This window comes from Aquila chrysaetos, chromosome 2 (assembly GCF_900496995.4).
Source record: "Aquila chrysaetos chrysaetos chromosome 2, bAquChr1.4, whole genome shotgun sequence".
Taxonomy (NCBI): domain Eukaryota; kingdom Metazoa; phylum Chordata; class Aves; order Accipitriformes; family Accipitridae; genus Aquila; species Aquila chrysaetos.
Window position 1 is genome coordinate 41,437,775 of NC_044005.1, and position 17,334 is coordinate 41,455,108.

At 43.8% G+C, this 17,334-nt stretch overlaps 1 protein-coding gene across 10 annotated transcripts in view; it reads right to left on the reverse strand.

Annotated features, from left to right (window-relative positions):
• The window catches only part of NUMB (NUMB endocytic adaptor protein), a 96,434-nt gene extending 84,859 nt beyond the window's left edge, over positions 1–11,575 (reverse strand). For 8 of the 10 annotated variants that reach the window (XM_030030777.1, XM_030030733.1, XM_030030768.1 and 5 more), the window contains exon 1: positions 11,492–11,575. The gene's annotated coding sequence lies outside the window, so the exon portion shown is untranslated. Of the gene's footprint in view, positions 1–10,514; positions 10,667–11,491 lie in introns of those variants that run through there. The other 2 variants (XM_041122070.1, XM_041122069.1) reach the window with 1 other exon arrangement.
• Between the last annotated feature and the right edge of the window lie 5,759 nt (positions 11,576–17,334).

Sequence of the window (17,334 nt, forward strand, 5' to 3'; positions counted from 1 at the left end):
AACCATGCCAAGAACCTAAACATTAATGTTGCAAAATTTAAGTCTTCTGGATTTAACCCCAAATAACCTATTGGCAAATAGATCTTTAGAACAAAATAAAAATTAAGCCAGATCTCACAAGTTTGTCTTTCACTAAAAGAACCTGCACCTTTCGCCTTGAAGTTTCTATGGGAGAAGGTCAAGGAAAATAAGAAAGAAAAAAAAAAAAAAAAAAGAGAGGATCCATCAACCAGCTTCCTCTTCAACAAACCTGTGCAGCACCATGGAACATTTCTGTTTGCAAAATCAGCAAAGAATTTGCAATTTTCTTCAACGTCCTTTACTTTCTGTGTACCACAAGAATTCTATTTTGAATGAGTCCTACTCATATGATTTATTTCACTGACTGAACACAGAATTATACAATTTGCTACCGTCCTGCCTCTCCCCCTTCCTGTTAACCTGAATTTCTGATATTCAGATGTACCATTAGTCACAGTTAAAGAAACGTTCCACTATCTGCTTGAAGACCACTACACAATGATATAGACTACTACAAAATAAAGGAGAATTTTAGGAATGCTAAACTATTCTGATCGCCCTTCAGATAAACCGTAAGTGGTATTTCTATTCCAAAAAAGATGAGTCATAAAAACCTTAAATGGATGTGAAGTTCTTCCCTAATTTTGCTCTGGACAAGACTGAGGGTAATGAAATATGTTACAATCTAAACAGTAACCACCTCACACATTTTCCATGTGTCTGAACTTAAATGATCCCAACTCCATTAGGAAATTATAACTGTAAGAAAACAATATATATTAATGACAGTTCTCTTGGTTAAATCCTTTACAAATGTTATTGAGACTAAAGACTTGTGAAGCGGGTATGGGGACATGAATTCCTATCTTCAGGAAAATAAAAACAACTTCTAAATTGCATGAAAGGAAAGAATTAACATTAAACCCCAGGAACTTCTGTAACCCAGTTCCAAACTTAAAACAGCACATAATGAAGTCCCCAAAGTAAGCATAGAATTATGCAATATCTAATTTAACACTGTAATGCAGGTTGCTTTAGCACCTAAGCATAAATGAGATTGATGTCCATACACTTCATACCAGGATTACTAGGGGAACGTTACTTTTTTTCCTTTTTTTTTTTTTTTTTAACAGCCTATTGAAGCTAAATAAATACTCATTAATGACACCTAACATGGCGACTACTGTTTGTTCATTTTTAAAAGATGAAAACACCTAATGTGGTACTTCTGAGAAAAAAAACTAAACAAAAACCAAGACCATCCTTGCTACTTCCCTAAACTAGTAATTGTCTTCAATCATTCTGACATGCCTAAAAGGAGCAAGAGCTAAGAATTAACCAAAATTCAACAAACTACTTTGCTTAGACCGTAAGAGCCATTAAGTCGTGAGTGGAAGGGCTATTCACAGTTCCATGTAAATAGCTGTCAAGAGAAGCAATTCCCAGTGTATTTTGCACTGGCACCATTCCCCACTTTCCAAAAACAGAATGCCCCAGGAATTAGACCTGTAGCTTTAAGCCAGTGTTGTTTGGAGCCCTGCCAGCCATACATGCCTTATAAATGCTGCACCACATGGTAAACCAAGGAAACTGCAGTGTAAAAACACAATTTTCAGCTGTGAACTGCTGGTGATATCCACAAGTGCCACAAAGTATATCTGAAAGCAAGTCCTGGAAGACGTTATTAATTCTAACCTGAATTTCAAAATACCAAGGCTATAGCCATTTCACACCTACCTTTTGGAACAGCAGCCCTCAGGATTTGGGGGTGATATGACACAAGACTGGCAGATGCCAGTCCCTTTCCACTGAAGAAACTGGGTCAGCAATTCACAGTAGATTGATCTAGTATCTCTGCACAGAACTAGATCGGATGCAATGCCATCTCAAATAGATGAGTCAACAAATCATTAGCTATTTCATGAAGATAAAGGCAAACATAGTTGCAACTAATCAGTTTTTATACACGTGGTATGTCTCACAGCAGAAAAGATGCACATTAGAAAGTTGAAAGACCATCTTTGAAAGCGGAAAGGAAGCTTATGCAGAATTTATCTAGACCAAACACTGAAGCAGTAAACTGAACAATAAGCACTCATTTACGTAAAAGCCTCATTAAGAAGACTAGAGTAAGCATGTTTGTGCTTTTTTAGATGTAACTGGAGCCAGAGACAATGTGTGAAGGGGAACAAGAAAACCAACCCCATAGCTTAGCTACATAAAGGAGATGAAGTTTTCCATTCTTTGTAGAAAATCTGAAGGAAGGAAGACTTTGAGACCACTTTTTTTTGTTTCCTTAAGGTAACATTATCATTAGCAAGATAAACTGTATCTTCACAATCACCTCATTAATCATTTTAGCATTTGCTTACATTTTGCCCACACCAACTGGTTCCATTTCCCACTTGATCTAATGCCGTAAAAAACAAGACACCCATTCAATTACTACTATTTACTTGTGGTTAGAGGGCTGCACAGCCTTTACTTGCAGAAACCCCTACTTCTAGGGCTATTACACAAAGGGGCAGAACTAAGTCTGACCACTGGATTGCAATACACTATATGGGGAGCAAGGGCTAAGGCAACAAGCAGAACCCAGTTGGTTCAGATAACATCTTGGTATCTACTAGAAGCAGACAGCAAGACAATCTGATAGTAGTCAGGAGATCTACCATCACTGATGGATTTGAGATGGGTTCTCATCTCTGAAACCTAGGTCCTATGGCAAGACAATCAGCAGTTGGCTGCTCACATAACCTGAGCTACAGATACCTCTCTACTGAAGAGGCATGGAGCCATCGTTACCTGTGCCACCTTATTGGTCACCTCTCTCCTATGGAGAGAGCACTTGCGCATCTGTAAGAAATTCCAGGGAAAGAGCTCCTACATGCATCATCTTCACTTCAGGTGGGGCCTTTTGAGGCTGAGGGAGGTAGGCAGGACCACCTCCAAAATGTACTAGCTCATAGTTTCACTAGCCATATGCACCACATCCCTGTCACTTACTTAGAGCAGGGGGCCTGTGCTGTTGCTAGTTCTCCCCCACCCAGAGCTCCAGTGCTAGCGCTTGCAGAAGTGGAAACAGGCAACTGAGCCTATTAAAAACAAATTTGGAAAAAAGAAATCATTTTTGTCATTTATTCAAGAAAGAAATATACAATCAAACAGTCCTGGAATGCTAAATTGGAATTCAGAAGTGCAAGAAGCTTAGCTGTCACCAGGCAAGACTGGAGGTAAGTCACAATCCAGTATCTCAGACAATTCCAGAACACATCATATTTCCAAAAAGTTTCTTACCTCTGAATACCTAATTATTGTTTTTCTGAAATTCAGGAGATGAAAGAGAGTAATAAACTATCAAAGAGAGTAATAAAATATCAAATCATCCAAATGCAGGTAACAGACAACATGCAACAGGAGAAGGCAAGCCATTTTGTGGAAAACGTTTTTTTTCCAACCAAGTGACCATACTCATCCACAGCAAAGCACTGCAGTACATTAAGAAATTAAGACAGGAAATGGAGGAATAAAGAAATTAAGACAGACTCAGATTTTCATCCTGGATTTCCTCAAAAATAATTATTTTGATCAACTTCTTCAGCATCCTTAGGATTTTCAAAACAAGAATAACAGTTCACAGAACCTCACTGTATTTGGTGTATCTGTATTTCTACCTCAGCACTGCCTGCCTCAGAAGAAAGGAAGAACTAAATCTCCAGTACTAGAATAGCAATTTAACAGTTGTTAAATTAGTATGTGTTAGAGTCAATTTTTTTTTCCACTTCAATGGTGAATATTGTTTACTCTGTAAGATTTGCAGAATTGGGTCCTTAGCTTAAAGTCAACAAATACCATAGGCAGACAAACCATGTTGACTTTTTCTAGTCCCAGTTATGTTCCTGGTCTGTGCATGAGCAAGATACTGAAAGCACTATCTGGATATGACCACCCTGAGAATAAACTCTTGCACACAAAGTAAATGATGTCCAAAGCAAGAGTTAATTACACAGAAAATAACTGATTACAACTGAAAGTAAAATTGAAGTACAGGACCATGTCTGAAATGTGAGGTAAGGGACATGACACTGTATTATGTCATATATGTCAATAAAGGTCATTTCTGAGGCAGAAATTCCATACTTTTAAGAACGTGGAAAACTTTCAGATAGTACTATGCATACACCTCTTTAAAGGGGTGTACCCCAACTCACTAGACAGCAAAGAAATATTTATGCATTTTGGCTGTTCAGGTTTGTGCCAAGACAATCTTACAAGCTTTCCTTTAATACCTTTGAACAATTATGAACATTTGTATTGCAGTATTGAAGAAAAAATAACAGTGACCTTATGTGATGGATAACACTCATGGACTTTGAGTACTCCTTACAAAAACCCAAGACACAAAGTATTCAGGTTGGTAAAACGATAAGAGAAAACCTAAAAATTATTTTGATGTACCACTGTGCTATTCCTGGGGCAGCACAGAAATTACTTAGTTACTATCCCATTCGTTGCAGAATGGTGGAGGGGTCTCTAGCCCATCTAAGCTAGCAGGTCGGAATTTGCCCAGACAAAATAAAACCTGAAGAAAAAAAAAAAAAGCCACATAATCCTATTACAGACATTTAAATGAAATGATAAACAATCCATATTCAATATTAGCATGATGCACCTATCCAAGACACACCCAGAGAGTTCGACAAAGCATTCAGTGACACCCTTCTATTTGCCAGCTGCATAAAATAAATCCAAGACATAGCTTAGACTAAAAAAAAAATATATATATAATGAACAATGAAAAGGTTGTTATAAAAACAACTATTTTATAAAAGCTTTCAGTAAATATCCTGGCAAAAAGATTGATATTTATTGAATTGCAGTCCTTCATTCCCTTGCACGAGGCTGGCTTTCTGCTATGAAGCTAAGAGAAATACACAGGGCTGCCCAGTTGCTCAAAGACTGAGTGGCTTTTTGCAGGCTACTTTCTTTACATAGGAAAATCCATGCATGGCACAGTTGAGAGGCATTTTAAACTAACAAATTGCCTCTGAAAAACAAATTCATATCATTTAAAAAAAGACCAAATAATCCTAATGTGTAAATAAATATGAATACACGTCATGACACTCTTTCAAAGCCACCCCATGCAAATCCAGTTAAAGAAAGAGCACATTACGAGATGCTTTTCACAGACACTGTAACCTATGCAGAAATACTGAAATTCATAGACACAAGCAAAACTGAACACTTAATATTAAATTAACCTCTGATAATGTTCAAGGCCTGTTAATATGAGAGAGTGCACAATTAATTCTAACTATTAACTAGACTACTGATAATTCACTGGGGGTGGAGGGGAAGGAAAGAAACCCCCAAAAGCCACTGTATCAGTACATATCTGCTAAAATGTGAAAACCAAAACCAGTATTACAACCACTGAATCCCATAAAACCTGGTCTACATGAGACCTTAAACCAGACATTCTAATTCCCATACATGCTATTTCAGGCTGGGTTAGGGAATTTGACACACAGGTGATATGCATTTCAACCTGAAAGGCGATGACTCTGCATAAACACAGACCCTGCATTGATCAGGACTACAAGGAAGAATCCACACAGGAACCCTGGCCCAGCATAAAGCACTAAACCTTGACTAGTACCACCTTAATGACGGGTAAATTCTTTCTCGGGCTTTTTAGACCAGATTAAGCCTCGCAGGCTTTTTGGAAACAGCATCACATCTCATTCTAGTAAATGAAAAATAGTCAGCAGAAAGATCATGTTAAGCAGACAATAAAATAGCCAGCCTTAAAAAAAAAAAAAAAGCATATACTTTACAAAGGACTACTCATAAAGCAGGGGAAAAGGCTGCAAAATTAATCTATCCCACTGCTGAGACATGAGCCAGCCACAACACCCAGCTACTGCTCGGTAGCCCTGCAGTCACAGCGACCTGTACAAATCAAACGAGTATCAACTGTCCTTTCATGAGAAAAAGTACCCACTGGTTATTTTCCACAGAATTTAGGTTATTACTTTGAGTAAGAAACAAATATTAGAGCAAAAAGCCAAGCCAGCAATTACGTTTCATGGGACTACGCTATTTGGCTATTTGCTTCACATAAACTGGTCTAGCTCTACCGAGTTCCAGAAAAAAACATCCAAGAACAAAATTAGAATATTACTGTTAAACATATTTAGTAGGAAGGAACATACTTGCTTTTCCCTCATACTGTGCATATGAAGTAAAAATACAAATCCAACACTTTTACCATTAGTTACTAAACAAAAGTTAGACCCAGCCTGTATCCACTGTGAACCAAGTTTCTATCTGTGTCATTCCTCTGTACAGGGAACAAATTCCCATGTCTCCACAGATTTTTACTTCAGCAGTTGATGAATTAATGCCTTTGAAAGCAGACTATCCTCACTCAAAATCTTAAGTCAACACATGAAAATATCAGCTAACTAAAGACCCAAGCATTTAACAGCCACTAAGCATTCACTTGCAAGGCAAACTGAGTAACTAGGAGAGTTTGGTAGTTATACACTTAGTGGTGCCCATCAGCAAACTGCACAGCCTTGGAAAAGCCAAGCTATCTCTAGCCCTGGTGGATTACAGAAACCAGCTTCTTTAAAAGTCTAAAATCAGTTCACTGCTGAGAGTGGTGCCTCGACACAGGCTTGAACTGCATTAATCAAGTTTAAACAACATTAAAAGTGGAAGGGAAGAGAGACCCTTAAGGTTTGGGGTTTTTTCCCCTAGAAAAATAAACTCATTAAAAGTGGTCACATTTAGATTAAGAACAGTTAGCATACAGTAAGAGTGGTTCTGGTCAAGTGCACCAGTATATGTTTTTCTGTAATAGCCTCAGCAGTACTTCTAGGTCCTAGATCTGTGCCCTGTGAAGAAGCCCAGGCCAATGACCAAGTACATACCTACAGAAAGCAGTTCTGATTAATAAAGTCTCTGGGTGCACCTAAAGATTAAAGAGTACTGTTTACAATCTAATTCCCCAGGAAGTTCCAGATTGTAGTTTCCTTGAAAAGGAAAGGCAACCTGAAAAAATTCTGAACAGTTTGGTACAAGTCTTAATACACTGTATTTGAAACCACTATTTCACTTAGAAGGCTAATAACTTTGGTTCTGGCTTCAATACCAGTAAAATCTCAAAAATCCTACAGATTCAGCACTCAATGAAGCCAAGAGCTTGTTTCTGACCCCCAAACTCTGAAATGAACAGCTTTACATTTTCCTCAAGAGCACCTTTACATTTTGGCATCCATATTCCTCTTTCAGCCAATTTCTCACACACAAATCATTTGTCCGGACACACTTTCAGTCACAACTCTGCAGAAACAGAAGATATATAAATTACTATGCAGATACATCTTTAAGCCATCACATCTGATAACTACAGAACACCAAGACTCTACAAAGAATTACTCTGTAAGGACAAATGCTGAACAAAGCAATTCAAGTTTTCACAGGGCTATCTCCTACTATACGCTTAAAAGGATTCTGGATGAATGTGTAACTGCAGTTACACATGACACAATGCCATTTATACATTTATACTTCTACACTGATGGCAGCCTATTAATGCCTGCGAGTCTGTCAATAAAAATGAAAAGGAAAAAAAACAACAAACACTGCCTCCTGCACAGTCTTCCTGATCTTGCTTGTTATTAAAGTTCTCTTCTTTCTGATGCAACATCTGCTTTAACTATACACTGTAAAGAACATCAGTTCAAAATGGGTATTTGATGGATCCCACAATTAAGATGAGAACAAATCCTCTTCCAGACACAGCTGTGTCAGTCTGAGGTTCCTGTGCTCAGCCCATCCCTAGCTCCTCATCTTCCACTTGCCGCTGTTACCACCCACATCAACGTGCCAGACGAGAAAAACGGAAGAACACTCTCCAATTTATTTGAGGTTTTATCAGCGAAGCCAGCTTAAAAGAGTTTGCTGTAAGTCTTTGTTAACCCAAGTCATGTTGATGGAAAGGTACGGTTCCAGAACAGCTCAAGGAAATTTAAATCAGAGCTACTATGGCCCCATCTCCCACCCCCTATCTCATTCACTTCAACAGGAAGCCCCATTCCCACCCCCTGACCTGGATGGTCAGCCAGTTCAGAAACATGATCCAGCCAAAATCCAACAAAACAAAAAAAGCAATTCATTACCAGCCTGATTAACTCCCTGACTTTGCTTAACTCACAGCCACAAAGGCTTCCTTGCCAGCAGGGGAAGACGCACAGTCAAGAAGGAGACAGGACCACCACAGCCCCAGTTTAAGCTGCCAAGTTTCTTGACAAGGTTCGGAAAAACTAAAACAGAGCTCAGAAAAGAGTGGTCACAGCCCCCTCCTCCTCCTATGTGAGCAATAACATTTGCATAGCCATGAAGTCAGCCAGTTCAGGCAGCTGATCCAACTGAAGCGCAACATTTTTCTGTACCACCGTTTTCAGCTGGATCAGCAAAGAATGACTAACAGGGAAAAATAGCTCCTTTTGGTGAAAGCATAGCCAGAGGAATCAAAGGTGCTCTGGTGGTAATGCAATAACATGACTGTAGAGGACGCGTTAAGTCTTAGTTTGGTATTCTGTAGGAAAAGAAAGGCAATATGCTCTAATGTCACTTATTAAAATTGAGATCCCTGAACAAGTAACTTTTTAATATATGTTCACTGATCAACATAAACTCCAAAAGCAAGACTAAGGCCATGATTTCACATCAGTTTAAACCAAGCTTGCTTGATAAACTGGCAAAATAGATAAGAATATAAATAACCTTTGACCCCTCCCCCCGAAAAAGAACAAGGTCAGCAGAATGTCAGATGAGTGCAATAAGTAGCATAGGACCCCAAAGCCAACAGTTACACCAGCTTAGGCTGCCATTAGAATCTCTTACCTGAGCAATTCTGTAAAACATCTTTCTAGAGTGCAGAAGATTTAATTTCTATAGCATTAGGGCAATTTAATTTTTTTCCCAATCTTATGCAGCTCCACCAATATTACTAGCAGAATAAAAACAGCTATAGGTGGAATTCAAGAATCCTGTATGGTGCTGTAACAAGCTCTTAGGAACATACAATAAAAAAAAAAATCTACTACGATATGTTTTCCTGATAGCCCCTATTCCTGGGGAGGCAAGCACTTTTCCAAGGATTTTCACTGTCATTTCAGAAAGTTTTTATCCCACCATGCTCATTATGGTAGGAAAGAAAAGTACTTACAGGTCATTCTGACACCACGCAGCTATATCAAACTACAAAATGTAATACTTGGAAGTCTTGCGAGTTTTAAGAGCCCAGAGTGCCTTGTTGGTTTGGGTTTTTTTCCTTCCTAAATACATAATGCTGTCAGCTACTAATACAAAATCAGAGGGTTTCACAACACCAGGGTGAGAAGGTAAACAAACTTGTCTACTCTGTCTAGTCTACATGCACCCTCAGTTTCCACTCATTTAAGAGAAGTAATAAATGCAGGAAAGTAATTCCCAGGCTGAAAAATAAATTTTCTGCCAATAAGGATTTAAATGGCTGATTTGAATTGCATTTCATATGTATACTTTAGGAAAAAATTTCTTTGATGTGTTATGCTTAGAGTTCTGTAAATCAGAGTTTTCACTGAGGCTTAAAACCAACACCTTATTCAATTACAGATTAAAAAGAATTTACTGTAAGATAACTCAGGCTATCAAAAGAGTTTAAGAATCACAGGCAAGGATGAACAGAACTTAAGTTCATTTTTTTGGACTTCGCTCACGTTATTTTTTATTTCTTCCGTAAGATTTTTGCTAAGAGAAAAAAAAAGCAGCATTTCCACAGAGAATTGCCAAGAGATGAAGAAATGGAAAACACACACTGATGAGCAGAAAAACAATACCATTTCTCTATGGTAACTATTAACTTCTGCATAATCATAAAGACCGTTTTCACAGTAACCATAGATCAATAAGTCAAAGAGAACTGATGAGTCAGAAATCCATTTAAATATTTGCACTTTTTGCTACAAGCCATACCTAGTGTAATACTGTAGCCAAACAGAATGACTGTGCCTTCCATTTTACCCACTCTCCTCATTCGGGAGCCTATCTGGAGAGGCAGGAAGATCGAAAATACAAAACAACAACAAAGCAAAACAAAACAAAACCCCTTAAAAGGTACAATCAGACATTGTTAACAGTTATAAGTATCTCCTACGCAGGACAGCTGAATTAAGAAACACTGACAACCACCCTGAAAACGCAGTAGCGCACAGAAATCAACCCGAAAGCTCCCTTATCGTTTCATAAACCATTAATGAGTAGGTTACATAAATCTACTGGACCGAAGGAGTTGTAGAGCGGAGCTGCTGCAAGACATTAACTCTCCTCCGAGGGATGCATCATTTCATTCTCGAAGACTGTTCATCTCCGTCAGTGCAATCAAAGGAGCTAAGCGCATTCCAGCCCGAAGCTGCGTTTTAACCCTTCATACCTACTGAAAATCGAGCGCAGCGATGCTTGCCCGCGGCCGGCGCTCACCCGGGCACACAGCAGCCCTCCGCCTAGCACGCTGTTGCTCATCAATCCCTCCTGCGCGTCGCAGGACGGGCTGAACCCGGCCGCCTGTTCCTTTGTGCAGCCTGGCGGGCTGTTGCACACGCAGAAAGAGACCGGCGAAGCCACGAACCGGGTGAAAAAAGGGAGCGAGTTTCGCGGTTCACGGGGGCTCTTTCCCCCGTAGCTCCCGCTGCGGGACTGGGTCGTCGGCGCCCCCGCCTCGGAGCCTCGTCCCGACGCCCTCCCAAACTTCACAGCGCCCCAGCCCCGGCCGAGACGAGGCGCAGGATTTCGGAGAAGCCCCAACTTCCCGGAGCCCCGGCGCCCCCCGCTCGCTCCCGCGGCCGCACGCAGGGGCGGGAGGCGATACAAAGCGCCGCGCACGGCGACGGCCGGCCCGGCAGCGGCCGCGCCGGAGGGACCCCCTGACGGAAACCTGGCCGGGATTCAAGGCCTAGGAGAGACCGCGGCCACGGGCAGCCCCAGGAAGGGGAGACCAGGAAGCGGCAGCGCCCCGGGGGTCGCGCCCCCGGGCCGGCGGCTCGGTGCTCCCCCGCAGGGCCTTGGCCGCCCCCCCGCGGGCTCCACCTGCGCCGGGCCCCCGCCCCACCCCACCCCACGCCGGGGATCGCGCCGGGGCCCACCCCGCTGCCTCCCGGGGCGGGGACCGCAGGGCGCCCCCGCCTCTCCCCCGGCCCCCGCACGCACTTCCCCGGGGCACCGCCGCCCCCGCCGGCCCCCTCAGGCTTCCCCCGCCTCCGGCGTCGTCCCCCCCCCCCCCCCGCGCCCGGACCCCCCCCCCCCCCCGCACCCCGCGGGGCTCGCACGCCCCCGCCACACCCGCCCACGGCTCCGGCCCCCGCCTGCCGCGGCGAAGGCCCTACCCCGCACCGCGGCCCGGCCCGGCCGCGCTCACCTGCTGCCCGCAGCCTCCTCCCTCCGGCGCCTCCTCAGCCGCCCGTCGCCACCGAGCAGCGCCGCCGCTGCCGCTCCCCCCCCCCCCCCCCCCCGGCAACTGCTCCCGCCCCCGCCGCCCAGCCACGCCCATCCCGGCGGCCCATTGGCCACCCGCCCCGTCGCCCGGCCTTTGGATTGCTACGAGGAGCCGCCCGTCAGAGTCCCGACCCCGCCTCTCTCCGCCCACGGGTCCCGGGTGTTTTATTCACGCCGGGTCTTTGGCGCCCCCACTCTTTTGCTGCCGCTCCCGATTGGCTGAGCCGGTGGGAGCAGAGTGCCAGGATAGGTTCCCAGAGGTGCCAGCTGCGGCGATGGGCCCGCCTCCCCACTCGGGGTTAGGCTGCGTTGGCGCGGCGAAGCGTTGCGTTGCCCGGCGGGAAGGCGAGAGCGGGCGGCCCCTACCTGGGCCGCGGCGGCCGGTCGGTCCTCCCTGAGGGGGTCAGGGCAGAAACCCGCCCCCCGCCCGGCTCCCGGAGACCCGCCGGCCGGCGTCCCGCTGATGCGCTGAGTGGGGACGAGCCTTCCAACAGGGCGGTTCGCCGCCCGTCTCCGGTTTGGCTCTGCCGTGGGTCTCGTCCCGTCCCCTCACGGCAGCGAGGCGGCTTGTGGGCAGGCAGGGCCGCAGGGCAGAGCCACCCTGCTTTGGGGGTTCCGTTCTCCGAAGCTCTGGAGCGCGGGGAGCTGGGTGGCCGGGCTCCTCGAGCGCGAAAGCAGGCCCCGCGCCATTGCCTGCCGTGAGGGAGAGCTCAGGGGCAGGCGCCTGCCCAAGGCCTGTCACCGGCACTGCCGCCGTGGGGCCTTTCCCCAAGCGGGGAGACCCACCGGCAGCTTCTGGAGAGCCCCTCGCAGGAGAGGCAGCCGCCCTGGCGTGGGCTGGCGGCAGCGGTGGCACGAGGTCGAGGAGGATGGCTCCCACAGGCCCAGCCGCAGGGCCCAGTGCCACCTCGGTTTCCCCCCAGTCAACTGCCTGTGGTAACGGACGCCTTCCCCGGGGGCCGCAGTGAAACGTGCTGCTAATGCCAGCAGCTCTCCAGAAATGGCACGCGTCATGTCCCCCACCAGCTAGAGGCCGGGGTTGCAGGGAAAACACAAGCAGGCTCCTCTCTGCCGCGCATTAACCGCCATGACGGGGACTTTCTGAGATCCAAAATGTTGTCGGGTTTCCTTCCTTCAGCCCAAGAAACACAAGTGTGCCTCCATTTTCAAAGCGGAGGCAGTACCAGGTGCTGAATTCAGCAGGGAGGCTGCACTTCAAAGGGAAGTTACCCAGGGGAATCCTCTGCGTGCAGCACCCGTGTGACTGCGCGTATGGGGCTTGGCCTGAACGCATTATCCAGAATGCATATTTCCAACAGCTGCCTCCTCTCACTAGACTTTCAAGCAGCTACTTCATCCAAAATGCAAGCCAGAACAGTTCCCAGAGCATTCAGTTGAAAAAAAAGAAAAAACAAAAAACCAAAAAAAACCACCTCAGGAAATTGAAATGCAAAGATTACATGAGGTTTCTCTGCATCATTATCTTCTCCCTGCATGCACCATCCCCCTTATTCCTCTTTGTTTCTAAATCAAGCAAAGAAACAGAGCAACAAAGAACATGGGCCTTAATGTTAACTGGCAAACATCCAAAAAATAGAGCAATTGAAATCAGTGGGAATTTCAGAACATCATGTGCAAAAATCATTTACCAAGTTCACACGGGAGGTGCTGGGGCAGAAGTATGAGTGTGACACTGACTCTGAGTTTCAGACTGATGCTCTGACCCCAAAATCATCCCTTGTTCACAAACCAAACTAAGAAGAAGATTCCTTTTTTTTTTTTTCCCCTACATCTTTTTGCATATCCCTCTGCTTGGAAAGCAAAACCAAAGCAGAGCACTGACGTCCCTCTCACAGTTGCTTCTCAATTACTTTCAGATTGCTGCTGTCAGCCAGAAGCCCGACACAGCTATGTTTGAGCCAAACATGTTCCAAAATGACTAGACAGACATTTCTACCAGTCCTGGGGTTTCTTCTGATTTTATGAAAACATTCCTGAGCTGGCATAGCTCTTAAAATATTGCGTTCCCAGTAGCTTTGGTGTAACTCTTCATCTCTGGATTTCTGACCAGACCAAAATTTTTATAAAACATGGTGCCCTAAACCTTAATTTCTAAGGAACAATGCCCATATTATAAAGATGCTCTACTTCCAAATGAAAAGTATTTGAGGTCTGGCAAGGAAAAGAACAGGACATGCTATTGTAAATAAAGTTCTAATGTATGCTTCAGCTATATATAGCTTTCACAAATATTTATTAGATAGTTAAATTGATTTGTTGCCATTACCACTTCTCTGCTTGGCTGTTTGTATCTCTCCCTAACTTGACCTCCCCATATAGTCATTGGTGACTGAAGGGAAAGGGGGCTGTGATGGGAAAGGAAGGGAAGATGACCGTAGAGGTCACCTAGCTGGACAAGCTGAGCATCTAACATAGCAAACTGCACACTCGCAGTGCTGCGCCGCGGGTCTGAGTCACGTTCTGTGTAGTCAGTCTTCCCACAGAGAGTTTCCATGCGAGGGGGGAAATTAATTCTCCAAGGCCTGATACTGGAAGCAAGGCTTCAAGGTGCTTTAATCCTTACGGATAACAAAGAACTGGTAGAGACTTCATAGCATTCCCAAGAAGCCCAGTTTCTGCCTTTCCACCTTTTCTTTAAGATTGAGAACAGGGCTCCATGGGTAATATGCAGGATTAATGGACCTGGCTGTTCCTGTCATGCCCACTTAGTCCTGCCAGCAATGCCTTTCTAGCCAAGATCCTTCCTGGTCTCAGCGGGACGGCAGGATAGTACGCTATCCCCTAAGGACCTGAGAGTATATTACCCACGCACTCATGATAATGCAAACTCCATATCCTCATTGCAGATACCTGGAGGCTTAATATCATTCTCCCCTATTGGCTATCTAAAACAATGTCAGTGATTAAATCTCCCTTCTCTAATCACACCGTAATATTATCCCTTCTAGGAACAAGCCATACCAGTATAAATACGACAACATAAGCATTTTTATGCTGCTATAACTGTGCTCACCCAAGAGGAATTCCATCTTTTTGACAATACAGGTAAAACAGTGGGAACATGTGTGTGTGGAAGAGCACTGAAAATGCTCAAATACTTCTAGAAGGTGCCATATTGTCTAGTAGCAATACAAATCTACTTCAGGAAGCAAATAAGCAAGTACCACGCGGGCTTTCTCCTATCATGCTCTGAGCAGATCTGAACAATATGGCTGCTAAACCAAGACATCCTGTTTGCATGATATTTCCATCTTGGTAGTGCTGCGTCAGAGCAACCAATTTCAGAGCACTTCAGAAAAACTTCAGTATAGACATCTTTTACAGGAAATAAAAGGTAAAGTCTTTTGCAGGGCTTCTGAAAAGGAGAAACTTACAGAGCAGCAAATGTTGAATGGTGCTGCTGTATGTTAGCAGGGCTATATGTTCATTTTGAAATAGTGGGCATAAATATATTTAATGAGCAAAGCTATGCAGTTGCCATCATTAACACAGAAAGGATGCGAAAGCAAGAATCATTTAAGATCTTCTTCCATGGAAAAGTGTCACCCAAACAGCTTGTCAAGAGCCATGGTCTGTGCATATCAAAAGAATGTTCTCTAGCACAAGATACATCATGCATGCAGGAACAGCTTGACTATTATACCTTCTATCTTGATTATCTAGATGTGATTAATCCTACAGGGCAAATACTTCATTCAGGTTCTCTTTGCTTTCATTTTAGGATGGGGATTTTCCCCTCATGGCCATTTACTTCTCTCTTTCCACTGAAAAGCAACAAGACCGGAGTCTTGGAGTCTGCAGCTTTGTGTTTAGTCACTGCCTACGGAGTCACTGCAGATGGTATCTGCTCAATGCAACCAAATGCTAGATGGCGCCTATGAAGAGCACAAAAACCCTCATAAAATTATTTCAAAATGCTGTCAAAGTACGCATGCCCCGTCAAAGGGATGAGTAAGCTTGGTCAAGGGTCCTACTCAAATATGTTATGTAAATTCAGCTTTAACTTACAAAGTATGTATTTTAGTGTCACAGCGGACAAGAGAAAATGTCTGTGCTTCCAAATCCCCCCAAAAAGACAATTTCATAGGGAGGACTGGACCTTGTAATTATTATTTTTATAGATTTGTTTCAATTGGACTGTTCCATGGCAGGGAAGGCTTCTTTTCTCAGTGGGGCTCTGTGTACAAGATAACCAGGATTAAAGACCACAACCAGTCACTGAATAAGAAACTCCCTGAGAAGAGAGAAACAGCTGGAGAGAGGCCAAAATCTCTGCCAAGAGATGCTTCAGTGAGTGAGTACATTCACTCTGATGAGGGGGGCCAGAGGATAGCTCTTGAGAAACAGTTCCTGAATTAGCTTTCAGTCTTGTTATCTGGCAGTGAACTTTATAGCTTCCACAACACGGAGCGGGCTTCACAATCCAGCCCAGTGTCCTTCCAGTGATGACATACTGGATGTCACTAGGCTGTATGAGAAAGATTGTCAGCTAAGGAAACCCGTTAGTGAAGGCTTGAAATGTTCTTTTTCCCTACTGGGTATTGCTTTTGGCATGAGAACAAAACTGACAGTGCAAAAGGAAGGTTGCCAGAAAAGTAATAATGAGAAAAAGGATTAAGCTGAGTTTAACTTTATAAAAGTGACTGGTTTACATTAATGGTTTGCTGGGAACACAGAGAAAGTACTGGGCAGTTTGCATGGTAGCGAACAACTGAGTATCCAACACGCAGAGAACTGCAAAGGCTTTTGCCCTTTCCACTCATTAGTGAAGACTGCTCGTAGCTTTGTAGGATCAGGCCTTACTCAAACTGCTCTTTAAGCTCGAGATTTCCATTATTTGAACAGGGAATGGCATAAGGTTAAAATATCAAGTGAAAGCTTCATCTCTTTGAGGTGCCATTTACTTATTTCTTTTGAAGTCACTCGTGGCTCTTTAATAAGTTGTACTCACCACATTTTTTATGTCCTCTTAAATAAAACACGTGTGGCTCTTGGCAATGCAGCTCATATGCTCATAAAATCTGAGTAACTTTGTGCTAAATTCTAATTAAGAAATTTAATTAAGCCTCCAGTTGCTACTCTGTCTATGTGAGCAGCAGCTGGGGACCACCTAATCATTCAGAGATCTGTGCTACTTTCCTTTTGTTTATTTAAAGGCTGTATGTGACACTGTTCTTTCTTTACGACAAATTCCCTTGAAATATTGGACAATGAATGAAAACAGCATGTAGACCTTGTGGCTATTCCTCGACAACCATCTGAGTACTCTGTAAGGGATACTGAAGCTCTCTCTTTTTGCCTTAGGTCAAAACGCTTTCTTGTGTCATGCAGAAAAATAGCAACATTCTTTATTCTTGAAAGCATTTACTATTAGAAAGGCTAAATTGTCAAAAGAAACATTTTATTGTTATAGACATTTCACCACCATTCTTTTTCACTGTGTCCTTCACTCTGAAACTTTGTTACACATCAAAAAAAATCCGATGTTAATCATCTGTCTCTCCGCGGTAGAAAGTGACATCCGTATGAAGATCAGAGCCCTCAAATGAGACTTTGAACCTGCCGCACTGGTAAACATCCAGAATAGCTTTGCTGCAGATACTCTGGTGTAACTCAGGTCAGGCTCTGTGTACAGCACCCAGCTTCTTCTGAGAAGGATCTAGTTGCACTCCAGTAAATTAAACAGAAACACAAATAACAACCCAGACGCCCACATTTTTCAAAGGCCTTCGCCCTCCCAAGCCT